The 17,222-nt window shown below is 47.5% G+C and overlaps 1 pseudogene; it reads right to left on the bottom strand.

Annotated features, from left to right (window-relative positions):
• Positions 1-14,438: 14,438 nt before the first annotated feature.
• On the bottom strand, positions 14,439-15,510 carry LOC125401520 (heterogeneous nuclear ribonucleoprotein A3 pseudogene; annotated as a pseudogene).
• Positions 15,511-17,222: the final 1,712 nt, after the last annotated feature.

The following is a 17,222-nucleotide window of genomic DNA, read 5'->3' as shown; positions in this document are numbered from 1 at the left end:
GTTTTATGAGATGTTGCCCCCAAAAGGCCGCCACTCAACAAGGAGGCAGAAACATGAAACCAAATAACCAACTCATCAGAGAAAAACAAATGAACACAATCCAGTAGATTGGAAACCACATTTTAAGTTAGTGAGGGAGTGGGGAATTCTTTTGTTCTACAGAGATACTATAAATTTGTATAGTCACTTTGGAGGAAAATTTGGCAGAATCTATTAAGGATTTTTAAAGGGCATAAAAATGTGCAAAGCCGGGGGCTGGAGAGATGGCTCAGTGGTTAAGAGCATTGCCTGCTCTTCCAAAGGTCCTGAGTTCAATTCCCAGCAACCACATGGTGGCTCACAACCATCTGTAATGAGGTCTGGTGCCCTCTTCTGACCTGCAGGCATATACACAGACAGAAAGAATATTGTATACATAATAAATAAATAAATATTTAAAAAAAATTAAAAAAAATGTGCAAAGCCTATGACCCAGAAACTATGCTGTTGAGTGTCTATCCTAGAGACATAATGTGTACAAAGAGAGAATTTTCGGTGCAGCATTGTTCCTCAGAGTAAATAGAACACTGGACACAATCAAAATGTCCATCAGTTTAAAACTGTCTAAGCAGGTTGTGAAACACTCATAACATGAAATAGTGTGCAACAGGTAAGGAGAAAGAAATGCAGGCTCAGCATAGAAGTCTGTCCAAAATCTACTATTGAAGAGAGTTGATGTAAGGTTCCCCTCTGTAGTTGTGAATATGTTTTATTATTATTGATTAATAAAGAAGCTGATTTGGCCTGTGGCAGGGCAGAATAGAGATAGGCAGGAAAACTAAACTGAAGGCTGGGAGAAAGAAGGCAGAGTCAGAGAGACACCGTCTAGCCACCAAAGAAGACAGAGACCCTGGAACCTTACTGGTAAAATGCAAAATAATAGGAATGTGTTAATTTAAGATGTAGGAGTTAGCTAGAAAGATGCATGAGCTAATTAGCCAAGCAGTGTTGTAATCAATATAGTTTCTCTGTCATTATTTTGGATCTGGACAGCCATTAACAAATAAATAGCCTCCACCTACAAATTAGCATGCCAATATGGACTGACTACATCTACATAAAATCTGAGAGAGTTTAAAAAGAAATTTTAGACACAAAAGAACAGAGTTTAGTGCAAATTCTTGGTTGCTATTTTTTTTTTTCGGAAGGGCTCTGTTTGCTGGTGGCAAGTAGGGACACCATGTCTCCTTTAAGAGAGGGCTTCCTGACTCAGCATTGACAGTAAAGGCTGCTACAGCTTCTTTAGGGGAGGGTCTACTGGTTCATGCTAATTGCATGAATAGCTTTGGCTCTTTCAGGAGGCCGAGCATTTGAATGGGGTTTGTGAGCAGAGTGCTACAGGTGGATTGATGGTGAAATGGATCCTCTGCATTCCTGGAGCTGGAGTGGAGAGCTTGGCTCATAAAGCTGACAGTAAACATATTGCTGCCATGTTGGACTGGGTGGAGGCAGGGCTGTGGAGTTGGTCCTAGCCAAGCCTGCTTAGCATTTAAAAGGAAGCAAAAAGTGCTCCTGACCAAAAAGACAAATTCAGATGGAAAAGACCTCTAAATGGGCCACAGTGTTGGATAAATGTATATGGGCTTGAGAGAGAGAGAGGAAAAGAGTATAGGCAGTTATAATATAAAAGAGTACAGACAGTTATAGGTTAAAGGAGTAAAGATGATAAAATAAATATTAAACTTGTAGAAAAAGTAATGGAGTAAGAAAATTAAGCCACGTAAAGATGGAATATACGCAGGGAGTCTGGATTATGTATATTATTGTGTTTTCTTTGAATTTTTGACTGTGAATGAGCTAGTACAGAGAGACATTTCATTGTATGTTAAGATAAACACACACACACACATATATGTATGTATGTATGTATATATATATATGGTATCTTGACTTAAAAATTTGGGTCTAAGGATATGTTACTTTGGAAAAGAGGCTCTACTTTTCTTTCCACAGAAGATAAGAACCTATGGATTCCTTCCAGACTAATGTGGTTTGATGTAAGAAAATCCCTTGAAAGGTCTCCACAAACCCCCAAAATATTTCGCTCAAGAAAAAGCAGGAAGTAGTTTGGAGAGAACTGTGCCCAAATTTTCAGTTGTTGTTTATAAATGTTTGTTTTCATTTAAACGGGGATATGATATAGAGATGAATACTTTGCATTGGTATGGATCTTGGTTTATTGACACAATTTTGTTATATGTATATTTCTGCTCTTGATTAAGGTATTATGTTTATGCAGCTCGTTTAAAAATGTAATGTACAATTAAGAAATACAGGTTAATAGATAGTCATCTATTATAGTCAAGCCTGTAGTTATATTAGTTAGGTTTTCTAGATGTACAGAGATATATTTCAGGTGAATAGGTATTCTTCATACCTTTCAAAGACTAACAGAATATGACATTTAAAATGTTTTAAGAACTTAGGACTTTTCATGACAATGAGACACATCTGCTCCTGGCAGCACCAATCTGCTTCAAGAAGATGATGGTCATCTAAGAGACTCCTTATGGAATTTGTCAGCCATTTGGGCAAGAAATTGTTCTTGCCTGGACTGCTTGATGGTATGCTATATAAACTGGACATGCAGAACTCACAGAAAAATGACTGTTGAACTTGCCTAAAGGTTAGACAGTCCTTCAGGTTTCTTGCTTCATGAAAGAGTCTGTCAGACATTCTGAAGGACACAGAAGAAAGTGGCTGACAAACTGCCAATATAGGCAGAACTGTTTTTGAAATTTCCTGCTTCATGGAAAAGTCTGCCAAAAATTATGGGCCTATAGGCTGAAGATGGATGCCCCAATGTTACAGAAGAACTTTGGGTGACTGTCCAGACAGCAAGATGTCTCTGTCAATTCTAGAATTTTGGAAGTTGCTTACAATGTACTTCCTGTTTACTTAGGTAATATATCTTTCTGGGGTCTTCGATGGAGTTGAAGAAAGATAGTTATAATTATAAAAGATAGATTAGATTTCAAAGTTTAGAGTTACAAAGATAGAATAAAGGATAGACTATTTTCCTTAATTTTCCAAATGTAAATGGACTAAATATTGTAACTACAATTCTTGCTTAATAACGGTTTTGTTGCATGTAATTTTGCTATGTTAAAGTTAAAACCTTCCTTTTTATTTAGACAGAAAAGGGGAGGTGATGTGGGATTTCCCTCTGTAAATGTCATTGGTTAATAAAGAAGCTCACTGTCCTCTGTGTTCTGCTCAGCTTTTTAGTCCCTGGCCCTTCACTGGGTTTGGAGGTTGGAATCAACCCCTTCAGTTTATCCGTGTGTTGGTGCTTCAGTCCTGGCAGCATGGATGCTGATTACCTCCTCCTTGCTCCTTCCCCTCACTAGGTCCTTAGTTGTCAGGGTCCAGGAAAACCACTGGAAAATGCCTGGATGCTTGACCCACCTTGGCTACTTTCTGCCATTTTACATGGAATCCGGTAAGAGAGGTCATCTCCAACAGGGGCCAGCAAGTCCACAAGGCGAGGTAAGGGGTATGTCTTTGCTGAGCAGCACCATAGAGACCGGCTAAGGATCTCACACTTTGAAGTCCATGGGCTGAGAAAATTCAGGCAACCTCACAGACAGGACTGGTGAGGCTCCTTCCAGGGGAGAGTGAGGCCCACAGATCAGGGGAGGCTCTGTGCGATGCTCTCTGCTCCTGAGTGATACTGCTCCTAGATGCTCGAGGCAGACAGACTGGGGAATGTATGTTCATACATGTGCATATGTGCACACACGCTCACACACACACTCACTCATATACGTGTCCACTCTGATCTGTCAGTATGTCTGTCTGTCATCACCCATCCATTTATCTACCTGTCTATCATCATCCGTTCATCATCTATCATCTATCTTTTAATCTATCAATCATCCATCCATCTGTCTGTCTGTCTGTCTGTCTGTCTATTTATCTATCACTTATCTACCCTGCCCTCTATCATTTATCTTTACCCCCTCTCTCATCAATCACTATAGGCCGACCTATCAATTAGTTTTTGTCTATTCACCCACCCTGCTGTCATCTACCCACCCTTGTTCTCTGTGCCTCCAGTCTAACACACAGACACAGCTCATTCTCACTTCCCGTTTTTCTGTATTGGTAGCAGCACTTCTTGGCAATGAAAATCTGGAATATATTTGCTATTCCTGCAAGGAACCTTACCCTCTTTCTCACTACACAAGGGCTAGGTACCGACATGTTGGGAGATCCCCACCCACCAGGGGATCCGCTAGTGTGGCTCCCGTACCCTGTTCTGGCTCATCATGGTGACCACTGTTTGATGTGACTAGCCCTTACCCAATCAGGCTCTGACTCTTTCATGTTCCTGTGGGCTAGCCTGTGGTTGCTTTTGACTGGGTCGGCAGGGCTGGGCACAGGCTGTGTGTGGAGTCCCTGGTCTGCCCCACCAACTCCAGTTCCCAGAATCTGTGACTGTAAAGTGCAAGCAGGAAGCCAAAGCACTTGGAGCGCTTTCCTTCCTCCCCTATCCTCACGACTTCCATGGGTCAAAGTGAAGGCATGGCTGTGTCCATGTCAAGGAGAGTACAGCATCCTCTGATCACTATGACAACGATGGGCTGCCCATTGACCTCAAAGAACTCCATTGCTTCATTCTTCTGTTCTTCCAAGACCTTTGATGGAGTCATGTAGGACCACCGATGTCCCTGGCTTGCCATAATATTTCATTTGATAATTTGCACTGGCCATCTCATGGGCCTAGAATGTTCTTTGCTGTCTTACCCAGTAGGTCCACTGCATCCCAGTGTTCCTGAGTAAGCTTGCTGGTGGCTAGGAGGATGTGTCTGTCTTCTCTTTTTTCCTTTACCTGGTAGGCTCTGAATATAAAATGTGCCCACAGGCTCGTGTGTTGAGTGCTTGGTCCCCAGCTTGGGGAGTTGTTTTGGAAGAGGGTTAGAAGCTTTAGGGGGCAGGTTGCAGTAGGAGGAAGAAGGTCCCTGGTGGGGGGCATCTGATGGTTGCACCTGAACCTGACACTGCCCTTCCTATTAGCAAATAGCCTGCTCGGCCACATGCCATCGTCATGACACTCCACCGAAGAGCATGGCTCCGTGGAGTCAGGGGCGGAGCCAACTGAGAGGGAGCTGAGGAGCCATACTTCCTTCAAATTGCCCAGTGGCCCCTCTGGTTTAACCGCTCTGCAGCTTCCCTGTGTGGGGAGCAGGCTGCTGTGACAGGCAGGACCCAGTCACCCCAGCATCATGGGTGCTGCTGCGATGAAATACCAAGCAGCTGGAAGAAGGAAGGCGTGGCTTGAGGTCACAGTTTGAGGAGACATGGTCCATTATGTGGGAAAGGTGCAGTAGAGGGAGCCTAAGGCTGCTGATCACACCGTTTCCTCAGTCAGGAAGCAGAGGGCAATGAGCGCCCATGCTCAGCTCAATCTCCCGTTTGTTTGCAGTCTGTGACCCCAACTCATGGAGCAGTGCTGCTCATATTTAGGGTGGGTCTCCCCGACTTGAACAACCTAATATAGAGAATCACTTACATACGTGCCTGGAGACTTGTCTCCTAGGTGACTATTGAGCCTGTCAAGTTGACAGTCATTGTTAACCATCACGGGTGGGGACACCGGTACAATGTCTATCCCAGTGCTTGTCTATGGGGCACGCAGCAGGCTGTGCAGGTGGCTGCCGACATCTTTTGGGTGAGAGGGTGTGTGGAGGGGGCCTTTTCTACTTGCAGCTTTCTATCCCTCGGGACATCAAGGCGAGCCTAGCAGTTGGGTGTGCACAGGCAAGAGACAGAGGAGCAGTAAAGAGACACCGTGTGCCGAGTGTGGATGCGGTGAGCACACTTCCTCTGTCCACAACAGTCACAGAAGGCAGCTCCGAGGCCCAGGCACACAGCTTGCAAAGTAGGCACTGGTTTAGGGAAGGGATTCAGCTCTGAGGTAGGCACAGGTTTAGGGAGGGGATTCGGCTCTGAAAGATACACTTGCAGAAAAGCTGGTTAGTTACTGCGCTCCAGGGAGCTAGCTTGGGGTCTCTCCTGACACACTTAGCCTGAGTGTTGTCTTTAGGGATGGCCAATTTCCCTTATGTGCTGTTTCCTATTTCATAGAGCCCCCGGTACTGTCCACTGAGCAGGCCATGGCAGCTCCATCCATTACTGGTCATAAATGAGATTTGCAAAGAGAACAGCTGACCCAGTGGCCCAGCAGGCAGTGTTTTGGGGTCAAAATCATGGGCTGCTCTTGCATTTTAACAGAGGATCAAGCAGGTTGAGAAGATGACGTGATCGTCCCAGGATCACTCAGGTAAAGAGACGAGTATGAAGTTGCCCAGTGGCAGAGTTGTGAACACCTGTGGCGGGCCACAGTGGGTGCGACAGCTAGACGCATCCCAGGACCACCAGGGAAGCAAAAATTTGTAAGGTGGTCTGAGGTCACTCTCAAGCCGGCAGCAAGCTCCTGGAGGCAGAGGCTGGCTGCAAGGATTTGGCGTTGCAAGGGACACAGGCAGACTAACATGCTCAAAGAAGTGGGAGGATGTGGGAGATGCGTTCTGAGGTGAGGCCGGGACAGGAGTATAAGCCTCACGGATAAAAAAGAGGCCCAATATGGGGTTTTTGGCCTCCTCTGCCTCTAGACAGCCCCTTCCTGTTAAAATCACAAAGGCCCCTCTCACTGTTCCATGGAACAGTGTGGAAAACAGTTGGGCCTTGAGAACGCAGAGGCCCCAAGTTCCTTCCCCTGGACATCTGTCCATCAAGGAGCCGCACCTGTGCAGAGCGAAGAGGATGAGTCAGGTTTCCTCGAGAGCCTTCAGGAGCGTGGATAGCAGCGGGAGGTGGACATTGTTGGCGTGGCTCCCCATTGGTGGCGACCTAGAGAGCACCAGCATGCACTTGGGTCTTAGGATCTGCACCCCGGTTTTTATTCTCATCTGCATACCACCTGTCATGGAACCCCGGTGCTTCAAGGAGGAAGCTGACCCAAGTCCTTCTCCAGGAGGCAGAGATTTGCTGGCGCTCTGGCCTCAGTCGCTGGTCCGTGTTCTGTTTTCTGGTATGGTCAGAAAGTTTTCTGGTGCTTGTTCTTTCGGAGGAGTTCGCTTGGAGGAGCTGTTCCTCTACTGGATCACGAGGTGGTCGTTCCTACTGGCAGCCATTTTGTGGCCAAGAGGAAAAGCAGAAGTGCACAGGAGACAGAGGGGAGACCTAGAAAGAAAGGCTCTTGGAGACTCATCTGAGTCACTGGCTAAACTTTGCTCAAACCTCCCCAGAAGTCTCTGGCGTTCTCAGCTGCAGGAGCCTTTGAGTTCTCTTAAGTCACTAGTTTTGTGTTACTTGGGAACAAATTGTGCCTAAGTGATTTAGAAAGCCACACCTCCACTGTGCTCCGTTCTCTGGAAGCAGTTCAGGCCATCTCGCTGATGGAGCCTCTGAGTTATAGGCCTGGGTTAGACTCAGGGGACATGTGGGGGCGGTCACTGAATCTGAGTGACTTCTCAGGATCTGCCTCCACCCACCCTCCTCTCTCCTGTCATGATACATATATATCAGACCGACCCAGTGGTTACAACAGACTCTCAGGTCCGGGGTCAGAGAATACACCTCCTACTGTTTTTGCTTTTAGTAAAAGTATTGTTTCTCCCATTCTTACGACCCATTTTGAATGAGGTCAGCCATAAGACAGAAGCCCTGGGGGCTGAAGCCATTGAATACTCAGCTGAAAGTTGGTCAAGATACTTGCTGGCTCTCGCCAGCTCTGACACACTGCAGTTGTGTGGAAGCTAATCTCATTGTGGTAAGCGACCTCACCAGCGGCCTCTGTGTGCCAGGCACACTCTCTCTTTTGTTCTCCCGCGGAGCCGGTCGGCACTCCATTTGTGCCTCTGTGGAAAATGATGCTCTGAGGGGGTCTGGTCTGATGGTGGATCAGGGCCACACAGAGGCAGGGTCAGGATTTAGAGTTCGGCTCCATGCCACTCTGAAACTCTGGCTGTGTTGGGACACTGTCATGGTCCCTTGCTCTGAGCAGTTTTGTTCTGGAAGGATGGCTGGCTTCCTTTGGAAGAGGTTAGGGGAGGGTCCCAAATGCACCCGGGTCAGTCAAGGGTGCTTTCGCTACCCCCACTGAAGCGTGGAAGACCGTATGATGCCAGTTAGCCTGCTGGGTGACAGGGAACCAGCGGCTCCCGTCAGTGCACCCTGTACCTGTTCACTGGGTGCTGCTGCGGAGTGTTTGTTGTTTCAGGTGGCCACTGCGTGCGCAGAAGCCAGAGCAGGTGATGAGTCCTCTGGGACCAGGCAGTCTGCAAGGATACAGGTACATCCATGTCTCTGCAGTGTGGAGGCGGGAAATCCCAGGCTGACTGCATACCCTCCTGATGTGCACATGAGCCTTTAAGGAAACCTTGCCTTCCAGACAGTCTGGAGTTTTATTGAGCATTTACTGTGTTCCCTGGACAGACTCTAGTGAGAACACAACTCAGCTTTTGTCTGGCAGGGGTTTCAAAGGGAGTAGACGGATTCAAGGGCTGGCACTATGAATGAACACATGTGATCGCGTCTGCCTCTGTTCTAGGGCTTCTTTGCTAAGTGTGGGCGCACTCACCCTTAGGACAGCTCTGAGAGGGCTTGATCTCTTTTCCAGATGAGCGTGAGTTTGGGGTTGAGGTGCTGGCTCTGAAGGATGAAGATGTATGGAGGGAGGATTCTGGGAGAAAGTAAAGGTCGAAAGAAAATGGGTCCCCACTAAAACTGTGATGGAGGTCTTAAGTTGTCCTCCCCAGAGTTCTGAAGCAGAACGGCCATGTAGAGTTGTTCTGGACTGAGGAGGGAGTTGGGAGGTTTTGTTTACCCACAATGACCCAGTGGTGGGAGGCCGTTAGAGGGAGTCAGGGCCACTTGCGGACAGTGTTCCCAGGCCCGGGGGTGATGGCCGATGGTTACAGATCTGTGTGCTTTGGTGGTATGCCATTAGGACTAGTTACTGAAGAGTTTGCTGAGCCTGTTTAAGCTGATGAGAGGACATGAGCTCCAGTCCTCCACCGCAGCCAGTCTAGAGGGTGAAGGCCATGGCCATCACTTTCCTTCCCCTTGACCTCCCGCTTAGCACCATCTCTGCTGGTCTTGTGCTTGTGGCTGCTCTAGCATCTTTAGACGCTACCATCTTCGTCTGAGGTCCAGAGGGTGAACTGCACAAGACATGACAGGACCATTCCTGCTCTTCAACCTCTTTGAGGGCATCACTAATTGTAGGCCCACCAGTCTACCCCTCCTCCCGGGGTTCATCTTGAGGACAGTTTCTGGCCAAACATCTTGTTGCAATTGCCGACTAAACATCCTGTTTGTGCCTGTACTTCCCTCTGCTTCCACTGGTGGTCAGCTTAGGGGGATTGTTTACTCTTGAGCCTGGTAATTTCCCACCTGCCTGGGGGGATTTCCATTGTGCAGCAGCTAGGTATATAAGGTTTTTCCTAAGCTTGAATAAAGGGCATTCGGCATTCTCTCCTCACGGGTGACCCACGTCTCTTGTGTGTTCCTTTAATCTCCAGGCCCTTGCCCGGCTCGCGTACGGTACAGTAGCGCAAACTGTACGGTAGAGAGTAACACAGGTGTTACAACTAATCTCTGCGTCGTCCTCAGGATATGATACTATTTTAATATCTTGGCCGAGGGATGGGTGCAATTGGGAGCCTTTATTCTCTCCTGGCTCCCGCTGCCTCTGCTCTGTCTGTGTTGATGCTATAGGTCAGAGAAGTGTCTAACAGTCCCTGAGAGACATGGTTTTGTACCTAGTACTGGGTCCCTTTGGCCGATAGCTGAGAGGCTCAATACCATGTCTGCTCCCTGGGATGTTCCAGGAGACATCTTCCTTATGGGGATTGTGTGAGTTATTTTTCTCAGTCCTGTGACAAAATACTGTGCCGAAGCAACTTCAAGGAGTGGGGTTAGTCTGACTCACAGTCTGCCCTGGAGGGGAAGGCGTGTTGGCAGCACTGTGAGGCATCCAGTCACCCGGCATCCCCAGTCAGGAGAAAGATGAAGGCTGCTGCTCCTTTTCCTTCAGTTCAGGACCCAAGCTCAGGGAATGGTGCCACTCACATTCAAGGTGGGTCTCTTTCCTCACCACTCCAGGGACCCCAAAAGCGTCATCAACGAGGTGATTCTGAATTCCATCAAGTGGACAGGCAGAGCCGACCATCAGAGGGGCCCACACTCGCCTTTAGTTGACAGATTTCAGGTCTCTATGCCTAGCAAAGACATCCAGAGTCCTTGTGAGGTAGCCTCCCTCAGGTTCTCTCAGCTGTGGGCTTTGAGGAATCACCTGTCTTTGAGGCATCTTTATTTTGCCATGAGCAGTACCACTCTCTTCACCATTCTTTCATTTTAAGATCTCTGTTGGCCAGACTTGGTGTCATACATGTTGGATTCCCTAGAGCTGGAGTTACAGGTGGTTGTGAGCTGCCTGATGGAGACACTGGGATTCAAACCCAGGTCCTCAGGGAGAGGAGGTGTTCACGACACGTAACTGTCTCTCTAGTCCGTACCTCTATCATTCTGTGATCCTGTTGCTGTCCTAAAACTCGTTCGTGCTCTCCAATAGTCTTGACCCATCACTGATGCTTCTGTTCCTCTCTGGGACATTGCTGCATGGTTAAATGGAGTATGTTCTGAGCCCCTCTGTGGACAGTGGGAGTGCATGCCTACTCCAGCTTGCTCACATCCAAGTCCATTGGTCCTTTTTCCACCATCTATATGCCATTCCTTCATCACTTAATGGCAGTAGACAGTGTATTGAGTGCCCGTTCCCTGGGGTCCTTGCCAGGGTGTTAAATCCTGTATCATAAGAAAGCGCTGCCACATAGATAAACTGTATCCAGCCCATGGTTCCTTCTGCTGCTGGTTGACATTGCCCAAGCCCTTCAGATCGTTCATGACACATTCTCTTTCCACCCTTAGCAGGCCTGGCCCTCTTCTGCTTAGGGTGGTGAGGACGCAGTGGCTAAGAGGATCCTGAGGACATGGTCTCGGGTGATGTGTTGTCCTGTGTGGAAGAACCTGTGTAACATCTTCAGGTGTGAAGAGAACTGATATCTCCGAAATGGAGGTATGGACCGCTTCTACATGCCGTGGGATTCTGGGGACTTCAGCTGTTGAATCTAGAAGTTTTCAATCCAAGACTCAAGATTCTGATCCCTACAGTCAGGTCCTTGACTTAACAATTCTGCTTGTTCGTGAGTTTTACCTCACCAGAGGAAGCCTTGGGTTCAACCCTCAACTGATGTTTCTCTATGAGACTCTGCTTTGCCACAGAGGATGGATGATGTCACTCTTAGCCTCTCATGGCCATTCTCAGAAGCATCCATAATCATCTCCACAGCAACCATCTTGTTCTGTTGTCCCACACTTCTCAAAAGTCTACAGCAATGCACCCACTAGTATGTCCCCTATCCAGCCGCTATCCCACAGGACTGGTAAAGGACTGGGACCCAGCAGCACAGTCTTCCTGCCTTGCGTGACCTATACACCCCCCTTGTCACAAGTGATCCAATTATCCAGCAGTGCTTAGCTTTAACCTCCCACGGCAGAGTCTTGCTCCACCCACCTTCTCAGCCTGGGTGCTGAGAGGAGAGACGGTGAGGCAAATGGGACTCACTGGGAGAGTTCTTGGGAACAGCACCTGTCTAGAAAGAAGAGAACAGGACAGAGAGAGTGAGGATTGGATGGTGATAACGACATGGCCAAGCACCAGGCAATGGCTCTGTGGTGGCGTCTAGGTGTGCCCTCCACAGATGGTTTCGTTGGAAGTTGGATGTCTGGTGTCTCTGCATCAGCCACTTGTCTTTTGCATCATTGTGACAATTGCCAAGAAGAAACAAGACCTGGTTTAAGACTTATAATAAGGCAGAGACATTGCCTTGGTTCTGAAAACAGTGAGGACAGTGTGCATCCTGGTCACCTTGAAAAGGAACCTCAGATGACAAAATGATTCCACCAGATCCCCAGTAGGCAAGACTGTCGTGCATTTTCTTGATTAGGGGTTGATGTGGGACAACCAACTCTGGAGGTGGGGAGGCAGTATCACCCCAGGGCAGGTGATTCTGAGTTGTCTAAGAAAGCAGGCTGAGCAACCCATGAGGAGCAAGCCAGTCAGTCATGTTCCTCCATGGCTTCTCCTTCAGTTCCTGCCTCCAGGTCCCTCCTTGCATTTCTTCCCTGACTTCCCCTAGTGGCAGAGTGTGACCTGGAAGTGTAGGATGAAATAAACCCAAAGTTGTTTTTAGCCGTGGTGTTTTATGACAGTAACAGGATCCTTAACTAAGACAGTGGGGATTTACAACCAGTCTCCGTGGGGCGGGTGGTAGGTAGAGACTTACTCAGAGGACATAGGGAGGATGGAACAGTTCTTGTTTGATTGGTAGGCCGAGGGCTTAGACATCAGAAGCGTGAGGTAGGCAGACACTCAGGGCAGGTAATTCTCACTAAGTCAACTCACTGAAATTCCTACTGTTACCATTTACGGCAAGGGCAGATTCAGTCAAGAAGAAAAATCAGAAATGTCTAAATCAACCTTGTTCCAGATGGGGGTCTTGGTCAAAGGCAGCTCACAGAATAGATCTCAGCCAGCAGCTGAGGTATCGGGAGTGAGTGTCTGGGTCTTTTAGATAGTCCGGAACCACCAATGCCTCATTAAGGATTTTCTTTGCCTATTGCCTGGTATGGTGGTTTGAATGAGAACTATTCCCTATAGGCTCATATAGCCCCAGCTGGTGGTGCCATTTGGGGGAGGTTATGGGATGTTTAGGAGGCACAGCCTTGCTGGAGGAAGTGTATCACTGGGACTGGGTTTGCAGGGTCTTCAGACTTGCCCCACTTCCTGTTTGTCTCTGCTTCCTGTGTGTGGGTAAAATGTGACCAGACAGCCTCCAGTTACTGCCCCTGCTACCATGCCTCCCCTCTCCTTATGGACCCTAACTATCCTTGTGGAACCAGAAACCCAAATAAACTGTTTCTTTGTTAAGTTGTTTTGGCTCTTGATGTCATATCGCAACAGCAGAAAACATGCCTCTGGCTTGGTGAGGGTGGCTATTTTCTGGTCTTTGCATTTTACGAACTAACACTATCTGGGTGGAGGCAAAGAGACTTAGGGTGAAGAAAGAAGAAGTGGGGTTATTGTAATGGTCGGAGCCAGACTGGAAACTGGGTTACTTAAGCTAACATCCTTTCTTCCAGTGCCAGCTACTGAGTCAATTGACTTGATTGGTGTCTGAGCCTCTCCCAAGTGGGAGAGAGATAATTGACCATCTGGAATAGGTTGTGCCGCAGAGCGGGGAGGGTCTCTTACCCACTGCAAGGAGCCAGAGGGACAGAGGGGACATGTGTGTCTGGGAGAGGCCTGTGTCTCAGGTAGAAAAACAAGTGGTTCAGGAGACTCAGGAAAACAAACGGAGGTCACATCTCCCAGGACTTTCTGGCACTGCAGTCCAAAGGTGTCTTCCGGTCACAGGCACCATCTACCCCGCGTACAGCTTTGGGCTCCTCGGTGCCTCTCTGACTTTTAGAGAATCCATGAGTGTCCCATGCAGCTCCATGATTCTATGATAATAGCTGCTGATCAGAAAACTATTCAGGGGTGCTCAGGGCCACTGAGCAACCTCCGCAAGATCCAGAAGTGAGATGAGAGTCCAGGACCCCAACTGCTCCACTGAAATCTCTGTGGGGCTGGGATGACACCAGTGGAGTCGGGAGGGGGCCTTCTGCGGAAGCAAGCGTCTACCTGCTGCTGAGTGTCCCAGGAGGTGCGTTTCTCTTAGCATGAACATGTTGAGGGGTATGCTCACCAGGATGGCTGCAGACATCCTGTAGCTATGAAAGCACTTTCTCAGGATGGAGCGGACACTATAGACTGGGGAGAGGAAGACCAAAAGATTCCCAAGTCCTTGAGCCATCGCTAAAAGTTTAGATCGATAAAACCTGAAGCTCGTCCCCTCCAAGATCCATTTTCGACGACAGACACTTGGGCTCTTAAGCCAGTTTAATTTGTTAGCAGAAGCATTTTGATTTATTTTTAAAGTTAAAAATTCCTTAATTTTTTTTATTCCTGGGACCGTTACCACTTTTTGCAGGGCAATATACCTGATGTAACGAAAAGAAAAAGACAAAGCTACAGCAGGTAAAAGACCCCAGGAATTACATCTAATTGACACGACATTGCATTAATCAATAGCTGCCCTTTTTGCCAACTGTGGCTATGACCGACCTGAGCAAGAGGGGCTTCCTGGCTACATTGCAGGAGCTTTTCTGATTGTGGATCTCCGTTTCTTCTGCAGCAGATTTTTACAGTTCCTCTGAGGCATTTAGGATGACTGGCTCAAAGTAACCTGCAACTTTCCCGACAACTCCTCTCTCTCTCTCTCCTGCTAAGCACCACAGCCCTTTTCTGCTGTTTTTAAAAACCGTCTGCTACCATATCCACCACTTCCAGCACCAGATCCATAGCCACCACCATAGGGACTGCCTAAGGTTCTTCTGACAAAAATGTCCCTTTCCTGGCTCCATAATCTGACTGTTGTTGTCGTCCACTATAATATCCAAAGTCATTGTAGTTCCCACCACTGCCATGGTTACCGCCACCAAAATTTCCTCCTTCATTGTAAACATCGTAACCTCCTCCACCTGATCCACCACCTTGGTTTCCATATCCTGGTTCACCACCACCATAGCCTCCTCTACTACTGTAACCAAGACCCCCAGCAGAGCTGCCTCCACCACCTCCAAATCCATTACATCCACCATCACCACCTCCATAACTACCTCTGACGCTGCCACCTTCGCCACCACAGCCTCCTCTTCCACCAAAGTTTCTACCATGACCAAAATTACCTCTACCACCTCCAAAGTTTCCTCCACATTGCCAGCCACCTCCACGACCTCTCTGGGATCCATCAGGCTGCATCTCTTATTTAGAAAGGGCCTTTTCGTTTCACAGTTATGCCCACTAATAGTGTGGTATTTCTGAATAACAGTTTTGTCAACTGTATCGTTATCATCAAAAGTTACAAAAACAAATTCACTCTGCCTGTCTTCCATAACTTCTATGGTTTTAATCTTACCATCCTTTTCAAAGTAGTCTCTCAGATTTTATTCTTCTGTATCTTCTTTTATTCCATCAACAAACACTTTCTTCACCGTTAAATGGGCACCAGGCTCTACAGAACCCTTTCTAGAAACAGCCCGTGGTTCCACTGCACGCCCAGCAACCTTGGGTGGCCGAGCACACATTGCATCATCCTCCTCTTCAGCACAAGAGTAGGTCACAAAACCCAAGCCCCCAGAACGTTTTGTTTGGGAATCTCTCATTGCCACACAGTCTGAAAGTGAGGTCCATATCTCCACATGTTCTCTGAAGTTATCATCTGTGGTTTCAAAGACCAGACCACCAATAAATAGCTGCCTCAACTGTTCTGGTTCCTTTGGATTGTGGCCCTCCATTTTGAGACTGGACTCACCTCTTCCAATACAAGTTCAATCTTGATTTTTTTTTTAAAAAAAGAGATAAATTCCTTTTTTTTCCTCCAAATTTTAAATTTACTTATATATTTATTTGTCTGTGTATGCATATGGGTATGTGCCAGGACGTGCTCATGAAGGTCAGGTGACAACCTTCAGGGCGAATTGGTTCTGTCTTTTCATCATATGGGCTCTGGGCTTGGATTCAGGCCGTCAGCCTCAGGGGCAAGCACCTTTACCCACTGTGCCAACTTGCCAGTCCAGAATTTGGAATCTTATCATTCCTAAACCCTTCCTAATCTTTGTGCTTAACTTCTGAAAACCTCAAAATTTGGTTCGCTGTTTGCAAGTATGTCCTCTCTTCTACCCGAAACCCCTGCTGGCCACTCCTGGATGCTCAGGTACAGTTCAATCTTAGTTAAAGTTTCCAGAAGATTGCCAGTCAGTTCATGGCAGGCAGAGCATGGCTCAATGGTTAGAGACTAGAGTTGAGAATGGGAACTCAGAACGAAGACCCTCACTTGGCCTCTGGAAGCAGGTCTCTACTTCAAATCCCGTCTCTATTACCTTCAGAGCAGAGAGCAAAGCGCTTTATGTCTGCATATCTCTGATCTCAATTGGGTTTGGAATGGAGCCTTGCAGAATGTATTTGAGGATCGGAGAGATTACATATGGAGCTGCAGCTTGGCATCACAGAGAGTTGGTTCCAGGAACCTGAGCTTACCCAGCCCTGAGGATACACATTTTTCCAATAAAATGGTGGACCTGCATATAATCTGCATGCCTCTATGTACTGTAAACCATGATGGACTTCATACAATGTGCATGCTATATAAATAGTTACTAGACCTCACTGCTTTGGGAGAGCGGAAAAGGGGAAAGGTCTTTCCTGAAGATTTTGTGTCACAGTTGGTCAGACCCATAGAGGCAGAATGCAGATATGGAAGACCGGCTAAACCGACTGTGTCCGCAGTAAAGTGCTCCATCAGTGCCAGCTGGGATTGGCTGTTCTAAGAGGTCACCTGATGGGAACTGAGTGTACCATGGGCACAGGTATGGCTTCCTATCCTATGGTTCCAGCTCTTCCCCGGGGCCAGCTGGGTGAGGCATCTTGGCCAGGAAAAGAACTGGCAATTCTTCCTTCCTGCCGAGCCCCTCCTTCCTCCGCTGGCTCTTTTGTACTTTTTACAGTGAACCCAAACAGTTCAGCGGTGGCAGTGGGTGGGGCAGGGGGTGGGGTGGGTAAGCGACGGGCTGTTATTTTTGAGACTCTGCCCCTTCTGTGTGAACAATCATTCCAGATTTGCGTGTTCTGAGGGCGTCAGAAGGTGGCTGACCACAGCCCTATTGCTCTCCTTTTCATCTCGCTTGGCCCCTCCCTGTCACATCTTTATTGGGTTTATAGACTCTTTTCCCCCTTTTTCTTTAAAAAAAAAATCACTGTTTATTTGTAGAGTCACTGCTTTGAAACTTGTGCAATATCTTAAAGGCCGTTTTTTGCCTTAGTCTGCTCCAAAAGGCAGGGACCAGGGCTCTTACATAACGCAGCTCGAGGCTTTGGAAACAGATTCCCAGCAAGCGTTTAGGAGGGCAGTCATTATATAATGGGACAGAACAGCTTCTGTCATTCATCTGGCTTGTCATTCAGAGTGGAGCGATAAGGCTACAGAAGACTGTGCTGATTAAGCAACTTA

Source organism: Myodes glareolus, chromosome 9 (assembly GCF_982192425.1).
Source record: "Myodes glareolus chromosome 9, mMyoGla1.1, whole genome shotgun sequence".
Lineage (NCBI taxonomy): Eukaryota > Metazoa > Chordata > Mammalia > Rodentia > Cricetidae > Myodes > Myodes glareolus.
This window is presented reverse-complemented; position numbering and strand designations above follow the sequence as displayed.